The 11,743-nt window shown below is 42.1% G+C and overlaps 1 long non-coding RNA gene across 1 annotated transcript; it reads right to left on the reverse strand.

Annotated features, from left to right (window-relative positions):
* Positions 1-8,053: 8,053 nt before the first annotated feature.
* Positions 8,054-10,172, reverse strand: LOC109740819 (uncharacterized). The gene is made up of 3 exons (XR_005759143.2): positions 10,030-10,172; positions 8,520-9,660; positions 8,054-8,438 (listed from the first exon to the last, which is right to left on the reverse strand). It is a non-coding gene; the product is annotated as an uncharacterized lncRNA (long non-coding RNA).
* Between the last annotated feature and the right edge of the window lie 1,571 nt (positions 10,173-11,743).

The raw sequence follows: 11,743 nt of genomic DNA on the forward strand, positions 1-11,743 counted from the left end.
CTCCTATGATTCCTAATAGTGTTATTCAGACAGACATGATCACTGACAGACCTACTCTACAATCTGCACTGCTTTTTCAGCATGAGGCATCGCCTGTAGACGCTATACAGTTGACTGAGAATACTTCTGCTGCTGCAGTAGAAGAACAAGTCTCTGATTTGTCAGCACCTCCTCGATTTCCACACCCTGCATATCTCAATGAACCTCACACCACTCCTGTGGCAGAACAACTTCCAGTTCAACAACCAGATCAACAGCAGATACAACTTCAGCACCATACCCTGCTAATAGAGGAAGAGCAATTTTTGGGCATTGAGGGTGCCAGTATTTGGAAGGAGCACTTTGCTCCAAAGCCAGATAGCAAAGAGGTGATTCTTGTTCCTGTTGACTGGGCCAACTTCCTTTCTGTGGTTTTACTTGATGGGGATCGTAGCAGAATTTTAAAATTTCCTACGCATCACCAAGATCCATCTATGGAGTATACTAGCAATGAGGGGAAAGGAGTGCATCTACATACCCTTGTAGATCGCGAGCGGAAGCGTTCAAGTGAACGGGGTTGATGGAGTCGTACTCGCCGTGATCCAAATCACTGATGACCGAGCGCCGAACAGACGGCACCTCCGCGTTCAACACACGTACGGTTGGGAGAGACGTCTCCTCCTTCTTGATCCAGCAAGGGGGAAGGAGAGGTTGATGGAGATCCAGCAGCACGACGGCGTGGTGATGGATGTAGCGGGATCTCGGCAGGGCTTCGCCAAGCTTCTGCGAGAGGGAGAGGTGTTGCAGGGGGAGAGGGAGGCGCCAGGGGCTGTGGTGTTGCTGCCCTCCCTCCCCTCACTATATATAGGCCCCCTGGGAGGGGGGGGCGCCGGCCTGGAACCCATCTACATGGGGGGGGGGCGGCGGCGGCCAAGGGGGGGAAGGGGTGGCTTCCCCCACAAGCCAAAGGGGGGCACCCCCACCCCTAGGGTTTCCAACCCTAGGCGCAGGGGGAGGCCCAAGGGGGGCGCCCCAGCCCACTAAGGGCTGGTTCCCTTCCCACTTCAGCCCATGGGGCCCTCCGGGATAGGTGGCCCCACCCGGTGGACCCCCGGGACCCTTCCGGTGGTCCCGGTACAATACCGATAACCCCCGAAACTTTCCCGGTGGCCGAAACTGGACTTCCCATATATAATTCTTCACCTCCGGACCATTCCGGAACTCCTCGTGACGTCCGGGATCTCATCCGGGACTCCGAACAACTTTCGGTTTTCCGCATACTAATATCTCTACAACCCTAGCGTCACCGAACCTTAAGTGTGTAGACCCTACGGGTTCGGGAGACATGCAGACATGACCGAGACGCCTCTCCGGTCAATAACCAACAGCGGGATCTGGATACCCATGTTGGCTCCCACATGTTCCACGATGATCTCATCGGATGAACCACGATGTCGAGGATTCAATCAATCCCGTATACAATTCCCTTTGTCAATCGGTATGTTACTTGCCCGAGATTCGATCGTCGGTATCCCAATACCTTGTTCAATCTCGTTACCGGCAAGTCTCTTTACTCGTACCGTAATGCATGATCCCGTGACTAACTCCTTTGTCACATTGAGCTCATTATGATGGTGCAATACCGAGTGGGCCCAAAGATACCTCTCCGTCACACGGAGTGACAAATCCCAGTCTAGATCCGTGCCAACTCAACAGACACTTTGAGAGACACTCGTAGTGTACCTTTATAGTCACCCAGTTACGTTGTGACGTTTGGCACACCCAAAGCACTCCTACGGTATCCGGGAGTTACACGATCTCATGGTCTAAGGAAATGATACTTGACATTGGAAAAGCTCTAGCAAACGAACTACACGATCTTTTGTGCTATGCTTAGGATTGGGTCTTGTCCATCACATCATTCTCCTAATGATGTGATCCCGTTATCAATGACATCCAATGTCCATAGTCAGGAAACCCATGACTATCTGTTGATCAACGAGCTAGTCAACTAAAGGCTTACTAGGGACATGTTGTGGTCTATGCATTCACACATGTATTACGATTTCCGGATAACAATTTATAGCATGAACAATAGACAATTATCATGAACAAAGAAATATAATAATAACCATTTATTATTGCCTCTAGGGCATATTTCCAACATTACTCACTCCAGATAAATTTGCATGGGCTAAACATTTCATTTACTCACAAGTCTGGGAAATTATCACTAAAGGCTCTACTTGCCCTCATTCATTGCCATTTGCTATTCCTCATTCATGCCCTACTGAGAATGCTCTTGATTCTCTCACTCAGCAGGTGCATGTCAAGGGAGACCTGGAGGTCAGTCCTCCACTCTCTGCTGCCTCATATGATTCAGCTACTGCCTCATCTACTTCTGCACTCCAGAGAAATAAGAAGAGGAAGGACAAAGCTCCTTTGGTTGAGACTGAGGTAAGAAGCTGCAGACTCAAGCAATTAGCTAAGGGCTTTAAGAAAAGTACTTGTACAAACAGAAGCTGTATCACATGTCACCCATTACCTCCTCTTATTCCTCCAAAAGTAGTAAAAAATCTTAATACTACCTTTTGCAAGGTCAATGAGAAGGATACCACGGAGGAACAACTGCAGTCCAAAATCAAGAAGAGCAAGAGCTCGACTCAAGCTAAGGAGAAGACCAAGATGCCAGAGTCTGCCAGGGATAACTCCATTGCTACCTAGAGATAGCTGCAACAGATAGTTTCCCTATGTTTTGCTCATTTGTTATTAGCTTCAGTCTGAATCCAGAACTTGTTATTTTGGGTGTAAGCTTTGTGACTTTTGTGCTATACTGGACTGCTGGGCACATGTTCTATGATTGCTTTATGGTATGGGTATCTTACTTATGGAGCATCTCCACCTCTTTTAGTCTCACCCCCATGGGATGCATGACACCACAGGAACATCAATTTTTCCATCTTCATTCGATATGTCAAAAGAATGGTCCATTTTGAATTGGAACATTAGGGGTATTAATGACCCCAAGAAATGGTCAGCAATTCAAAATAAGATTGAAGAGTCCCAGTGCACCATTCTATGTTTACAAGAAACTAAAAGAGAGCACTTCCATAGTTCTTACATTAGAAATTTCTGCCCAAGGAGATTGAACAAATTTGAATTCCTCCCATCTGTGGGAGCTGCTGGTGCTATTCTTGTTGTTTGGAATGACCATGTTCTCAAGGGACAGCTTTTTCACAGTAATGCATTTTCTCTCACTGTGCAGTTTACTTCTGCTCATTCAGGGGAAGTATGGGCCTTATCTAACATCTATGGGCCATGCCAGTTACAGGAAAGATCAGAATTTTTAGAATGGTTCAGAGATTTTCATGTCACAAACTGCCCTAATTGGCTGGTTACTGGAGACTTTAACTATATCAGATATCCACAGGATAGAAACAGAGATGGGGGCAGTATTTCTGATATGCTTGCCTTCAATGAGGCTATTAATCATCAGGCCCTGGTTGAAATCCCACTTAAACGCAGGAAGTTCACTTGGAGTAATATGCAAGATGCCCCCCTTCTTGAGAAACTGGACTGGTGTTTCACAACTGAAGCATGGACCTTAGCTTACCCTACAACATTTGCCCATCCTCTTGCCAAAACAACCTCTGATCATATCCCTATTTTGATTAAGATTGGCACAGCAATCCCTAAAACAAAAATCTTCAGGTTTGAAAATCACTGGCTGCTTCACCATGATTTCAAGGACCTAGTCTCTAGGATTTGGACTCAAGAAGTAACAGAGAAAGATAGTGCCAAAAGGATTGCAGTTAAACTCAAAAGATTAAGGAAAGGGATCAAAATTTGGGCTAAAAACAAATCTGACCTCAAGAAGATCATTGAGAACTCAAACTTCATGATCTTATGCTATGATGCCATTGAAGAGTTCAGACCCCTGAGTACTATTGAAGCCAATGGAAGGGATATTATCAAAGCACATCTTGCCAAGATCCTCGAACATCAGAGAATTTATTGGAAACAGAGAGCCACCATTAGGCAAATTCAAGTGGGTGAAGCCAACACTAAATACTTTCAGGCAAAAGCAACAATTAAATTCAGACACAATAGTATTGCTATGCTTAAAGATGAAGCTGGTAATGAGCATCATGACCATAATGCAAAAGCAGCAATTCTTTTTAGAGCCTTCAAGGAAAGATTGGGCACCTCAGTTACTGCACAGAACCCACTTCTCCTTCATCATCTTTTGCAGCAACATGAAGGTCTTCACACCCTTGAAAACCCTTTCACAAAAGAGGAGATAGACAAAGTGATCAAGGAAATGCCCAATGACAAGTCACCTGGCCCAGATGGTTTTAATGCTGCCTTCATCAAACACTGTTGGGATATTATTGCTGAGGATTTCTATACACTCATTCAGGAGTTTTATAATGGCACTGTCAACCTTCAGAGCATCAACTACTCATTTGTCACATTGATTCCCAAATCAGATGATGCATGCACCCCAACTGCTTTTAGACCTATTTCTCTCTTGAACTACACCTTGAAGATTATCACCAAGCTTCTGGCTAACAGGCAGCAAAAGATCATCCTCAAATTGATCCATAGAAATCAGTATGGTTTCCTGAATAATAGGTGCATTCAAGATTGCCTTGCATGGGGATATGAGTACATCCACCAATGCCATCACTCAAAAAAGGAAATTATACTAGTGAAATTAGATTTTGAGAAAGCATTTGACATGCTCAACCATTCCACTCTCATTGATTTACTCAAAGCCAAAGGGTTTGGAGACAGGTGGATCAATTGGATTCAGATGATTTATGGCACTGGATACTCATCAGTTCTTCTCAATGGTATTCCTGGCAAACAATTCCTCTGCAAAAAAGGGGTCAGACAAGGAGATCCTCTCTCTCCTTTAATATTTGTCCTGGCTGCAGATTTATTGCAAACTATGATGAATGAAGCTATGCAGAATTCCCTGATCAGCTCACCACTTCAGCATACCTCATGCCCTGACTACCCCATCATTCAGTATGTTGACGATACCATTTTGGTGGTCAATGCTGAGGCTCAGCAACTCAGTCACATTAAAAGCCTTCTGCTTCATTTTGCTGCTTATACTGGGCTCAAAGTGAATTACTCAAAATCAACCATGACCTCCATTAACACTCCTAAGGATAAGATGATCCAACTGCCACAACTTATGGGATGTAATATAGGCACCTTGCCTCACACATATCTTGGACTTCCTCTCAGCATCACCAAACCCAGAGTTATTGATTATTTGCCTATGTTGAAGAAGATTGAAACAGGTTGCTGAGCTGCTCCACTCTGCTTTCTTCTGGGGATAAACTTACTATGCTCAAGTCAGTCTTCACAAGCATGCCCACATTCTTCATGTGCACACTCCCCCCGCCAAAAACTATGATCAAGCAAATCAACATCTACCTCAAGCAGTGTTTCTGGAGGAAATTTGGCACACTAGACTCAGGCCCACCACTGATTTCTTGGGAGAAGGTGTGTCAGCCCAAAAAATTTGGAGGACTAGGTGTTCTTGACATTGCCACACATAATCAAGCACTGTTGATGAAATTCATTCACAAGTTCCTCAACATAAGCAGACATCCCTTGGGTGCAGATTATTTGGGAGACCTACTACCAATCCTCATTGCCTGGAGAGCGGGTAGTTGGGTCATTTTGGTGGAAAGAGATTTGCAAACTTCTGCCCACTTATAAGATGCATGCCATCTGTAAGGCAGGGCTGGGGGATATTGCGCATTTTTGGACGGATAATTGGTCGGGAGTGCCACTTTCGCACACCTACCCTGAACTCTTCTCATTTGCTATGGAAAACAATATTTCTTTATACCAAGTAATGGAACATCAAGACATCAGTCAACTCTTTCATCGACCACTATCTCTCCAAGCATACCAGCAACTTAATACTTTGTCCCCAAGCACTCTCTACAAGAGGGGCTCTCGCTGCCCAAGATAGCTGGATCTATACCTGGAACTGTAGTCAGTATTCCTCCATGAAGATGTATTATGCTCTTAAACAAACAACGATTCACCATCACGTCTTCAAGCATATTTGGAACTCCTCATGCAGACTTCGGCACAAGATTTTCTTTTGGATGCTATATCAGGACAGAGTAAACACTAGGAATTTGCTTCATCGCAAGAACATGTTTCTGCCAGATTACAATTGTGCTCTATGCTCGCACCATACTGAGGAGACTGCCATGCATCTTTTATGGGACTGCACATTTGCCATGGCATGTTGGGATCTTATTATTCCAGGAAAACAGAGAGGAGTTTCTGCTCATGATCAAATCACATTGGCAATGAGCACACTTCCTATGGAGATTGCATTTGACATCATCATCATGGGATGCTGGGGTATATGGTCAGTCGGGAATGATAAAATATTTCGATCTGCACCTCCTCATCACAATACTTGGAAGTTCTATCTTAAGGAGGGTTTATGGGCATCAGAACTTCGAGCTAAAGCTAACAAGGCTGTTAAGATCAGGACCTGGGTTAATCACATGTTAGGACCAGAATAATATGTTATTTATGTTTCCTAGGTTGATTTGTACTTGTGACTTTGTTCTTCCTTTTATTTATAATATAATTACCGTAGAACGATTGTTCTACGGTCTCGGCTCAAAAAAAAATAGCTCCTACATCTCATAGTAGAACTTGATGGGCTTAGAAAGCAAGCGCCTTGCTCTATCCTGCATTACAAGTACACACAAATTAAGATCCTAATTAAATTAGCCATATTAAGTTTCAAAAAGAAACTAAATTATACGTACATTGAGGCAAGACTTTTCAGACTCGGAGATAGTTACCACACATCTAATATCATCAAAAACATTGCCACTCTTGCTAATTGCGGCGGCCTGAAGTGACGATCAACTTGAGCAAGTGTCACCCCCATAGCAAATTTTCTATTTAAAGCATCAGCACACTTCATAAGATGATGCTTCCTGAACCTAAATCCCGCAAATTGTTCCTTCATGTATTCAATGCACCAATCCAACATAAACTTGGTCTGATCATCAGCCCAGGAAATAGTATACTGGGTCTTGCCACAAATCCCGCGTCCGCTAGGAAATATTTACCTACATCATGATGATGCTTACACATTAGCTAAGAACTAAAGAAAGTTTCATTTTGAAGCCATGGGTTAGAATCCCACCTTCTGGTATTTTAAGGCCATTGGGACGTGATAGGGCATCTTGGAGCACATAAGAATCATGAGCTGATCCCTCCCATCCAGCAAGAACATATGTAAATCTTAGGTCAAAATCAACGGCTGCTAGCACATTTTGTGTGGGAAAGGACTTTCCACCCCTAAACCTATCTTGCATGTGGATTGGCACACATGCTGGTATATGAGTACCATCCAGAGCTCCTATGCATCCCTACGAAAAGAGAGAACTATTTTCAAACAGACTGAATGGAACCTATAAATACATTGCAGATACTTGTGAATAATTTTGGATGTACCTCAAAGTAAGGGTGAAATCTTGAGCTACTTGTTATCTTCGAATGTGTTTCGATGGTTCTGATGCATATGACACCACGAGAAAGGAGACACAGGGCATCTAAAACAGCATTGAAGTACCTACTATCAGTCTCGCCTGGTCGATAAAACTCGAAACCAATCGATATATTTTTCCAGTTATGACCCACAACATGGATGAACATGGCAACTTGCTCCTCCAGAGTTACATGGAATGTGTCTACCAGTAGACCACGATGTCTCAGGTTGGCACACAATTTGTGAAAAACAAATTTCCGCATGCACAGCTCACTTATGCAATTAGCCTCAGTTCCATAATACATACGGTTCAGGCGTCACATCCTTTCAACATCTCGTTCGAACATGGGAGCATAAGTTATAGATTTTCTCTTCCTTTTTCGGATATTAATCTTGTACCAGTACATCCCTAAATACACAATAATGGCAGCAAGCAATTTTCTCCTCCACGTGTAGTTGTGATAATAATGCATGTAATACTGTAAGCATAATGTTCTTTGGTCCATCTATGAAACAATAATAGCATTAAAAAATCAGATGACATTAGTGAGTGGAACTATATATAACTTTTTTATCCAACGCAAATTATACAGAGGACGTAGATTACTCAGACAATAAATTGTATAATACATCTCTAAGAAAAGAACACAGAGAGATGTCAAATCTTACATCAACACCACATACTTACAAGAAATTACTAACTTATAATCTCACTCGTACAAGCATGCAACAATTGCAAAGGGGGATTACGGTGTTACCTTTCCTCTTAACAAATAGTTGACCTTTCACTATGAGATGGAAGTTCCTAGTCTGGATGCAACAAGGACAGGAACAAGCAACGGGAAATCCCACAAATCACGGAAGAAAGCTGATATTTTTCTCTTGAAAAAATCAAGGACGCCCAGATCTGCATGTGTATGAGATGAATCTGACGTGAGGAGATGGAGGAGATGGGAAGATGGAAGAGATAGATGATGAGGATTCATACCGGGCAGGAGCAGATCGAGTGCGGCGGCAAGCTCGTCCTCAACTGGATCTGTAAGGGGAGAGAGAAGGGCTCTCAGCCATGGGGTCGAGACTGAAGGGGTGGGGGATTTTTGGAGCGAGGACGGACAGGGAAGCGGCGACTTATCAGTTCGCGAGGAATTTTGTCGCTAAGTTGGCGCGCCGCGGTGAGTGTGGTGGGGGAAACAAGCGCCACACTTTTTGGCGAAATTTCAGCGGCAGGGGACCCTTGGCGTTGTGGCGAGCCTAACTTTTGTCCAGAACCAAACACTTGTCTAAGGGGCTGTGGCACGCCTCATCTTAGGCGTGGCACGCTTAGGCTGGGAACCAAACAGCCCTTAACTTTGGCTCACTAATTTTAGGAAAAGTGTGGCTGCCATAAAAAGTGTGGCTAACAAAATGGCAACCACAAGTGTGCCAGGATTTGGCAAAAAACTAAGCCTATGACATATAGACCATATAACTAGAAAAATGTGGCAAGCCATAAGTGTGGCAATGAACCAAACACATGCCTAAAATGTTGCGGTATGACTAAGGTTAGGTATTACAACCTTAGGCTGAGAACCAAACAGAACCTTAAACCTAGACCCCCTTGAAACTGGCAATGCCTCTGAAAACAAAATGAAAACTATTGCATATAGACTCCTGCTGATTGTCAGATGCCAAACTGGTAATGCCTCTGAAGACGATCTACTGGCTCTCTTTTTTTCCGTGAAGAGACGATCGACTAGTTCTAGTGAAAAGGACTCCAACAAAACCAAGACTATTCATATGATGATAACGGCGAGCAGTTGAACTTCAAATAAATAAATAAATAATAACAGTGTCTTTATTTCCGAATTGCGCATCAGCCGGCGCATTAGCGGGATCACTTGGAGCTGGCCCAAAGCTGATCAAAGTGTATATGGGAAGACAAAGGAGGATGGGCCGGCGTGCCAACGTGGCTGAAGAAGAATATGTATTTTATTTGCACGCTTCCATGCATAAGTCCATTGAAGTATAGCAGATGTTGCTTAGTAAACAACAGTCGCAATGGAATGCAGTGCGGCAATTCCAGCCCCTATGCGCGCATAATCCATGTGGCAAATGAATCTTCTTGCTGACTTTGTCTTCCATGATTCGGCCTACATGACAAAAATATATATCAACCGTTAATATCCATCAGTATATCCCCGCAAAAAAAATAAAAAAAAATATCCATCAGTATATGTTGATTTCCAAATCGAATGACGATTATGGATCTAGCAACACGTGTATACAAACATAAAATGGAACAGGAATAACCACGAATAACCTTTCTGGTAGTGTACAATCAACTAGAGATCAAGCTAGCATTATTTGTAAAGACAAATATGCATGAGTAGGACATACTAGTTTGCAGTGACGAGGGTTAAACTCTTCTTCAGTTTTATCAGTTTGATGTGATTATAATATTAGCAAAAGCTTTCATTATGCGACAAGGGGAATTACTAGTAACTTGGGACGTGACTTACAATGTACATGGATAGCAAAGCACATGAGAAGCAACAACGACAGTAGCGTTGCTGCATGAGCAAGGCCAGTGCGGTTGGCCATTAAGACGATGCAATTGCAATTGCAAATACTTCCTTGGTGAGTGTGTATGTATGTTTTCTGATGGGAGTACACTACAATATGCTTGCTCTATCTACACACTGTTTGCATCTATATATGGAGAGAAGGGAGGGGGGGGGGGGGGGGGAGGAGGAGATTCATTTTAGGGATGCAATACACCACCTCCAAAAATATGTCGATCAATATAAATGATTACTTAGAATACATTAAGTGTACCAATATATATCCTTAGAATACACTAAATGTAACCTATATATAATACATTAATATATTACTTAGAATATATTAATTGTGCCAATATATATCCTTAGAATACATTAATTGTAACCTACATATATATATATATAATACATTAATTATTTATATATTATTTAGAATACATTAATTGTATCAATATATATCCTTAGAATGCATTAATTGTAAGTTATATGTAATACATTAATTATTTATATATTACTTAAAATAATTGTGCCAATATATATATATATATATATATATATATATATATATATATCATTAGAATACATATGTTGTAAACTATATATATAATACTTTCTTTATTTATATCTCTACTACTATAGTACACAGATTTTTGAACTTGATTTAGCTATCCGGCAAGACCTTGGAGCAGTTACAAGCCATAGATTTGTTCCAGAAGCTAAACATCCACCGTTTATCAGTACACAGCTCAAAAGATCCAACGGTTGATAATTCATGGATTCGCTATGTACGGACAGGCGCCAAGGCAACTCTATCAGCTTTCTGGAATGCTCCAAACTGATCCACACATGTGCTGGTGCAGAAGTACGTAAGATCTTTTGTGGCTGTTTAGAACTTCAATGCTCAATGGCTGGAGGCTTAGAAGATCCGGCAAATAACAATGATAGACTATAGATTTCTTAAAAAAAAAGTAAAAAGCTATAGCTTTTATACAAATCAAAGCACTGAAATGTTTGTATCCACCAAACATTCGAACGCAGCAACTTGACACTTCGACGGAATTTAACACTTAAAGGCATGCATACTACTCCATTTGTACCAAAATATAAGATGCTTTTGTATTTCAAATAAACTCGCAATGTGTTCATACTAAAAAGAATTAGTGGAGAACACGCATAGCACGTACCTTCTACTAGTATATATATAGAAGTAGATTGACTATTCACCACTCTGGGTGCAGAATAACACAGAGATCCTGAATGCTTGAGCATAACCTTAACAGAACAAAATACATTAAGCAGGATAAACACTTCCATTTAGCCCCCCGCAAAAAAAACACTTCCTTTTAGGCAGCAGGGTAAAACATCAAACAATCAGTATGGGCTCTAGTTTATTTGCCAAACAAGAACCAAGATATAATAATATGGGATAAAATGACGAATTAGATAGACCTCCATGGTAGCTAATCCATGTGACGCCATCTCAATCATCCGGGCTCTTTCTCCAATCACACAGGTGGGGTTACAGACTTACAGTAAAAATTCTAGAGCTAATATTCCATTTACCAAATGGGAATAAGAGAACCCCAAATGAGCCAGAACCCACTGTTACTAAAAATATCTACTGTGTGGTTAGTTCATTAATATGTTTTCATTAAGAACAATAAATGGGTTT

The sequence above is a fragment of the Aegilops tauschii genome, chromosome 6, assembly GCF_002575655.3.
Source record: "Aegilops tauschii subsp. strangulata cultivar AL8/78 chromosome 6, Aet v6.0, whole genome shotgun sequence".
NCBI classification, from domain to species: Eukaryota; Viridiplantae; Streptophyta; class Magnoliopsida; order Poales; family Poaceae; genus Aegilops; species Aegilops tauschii.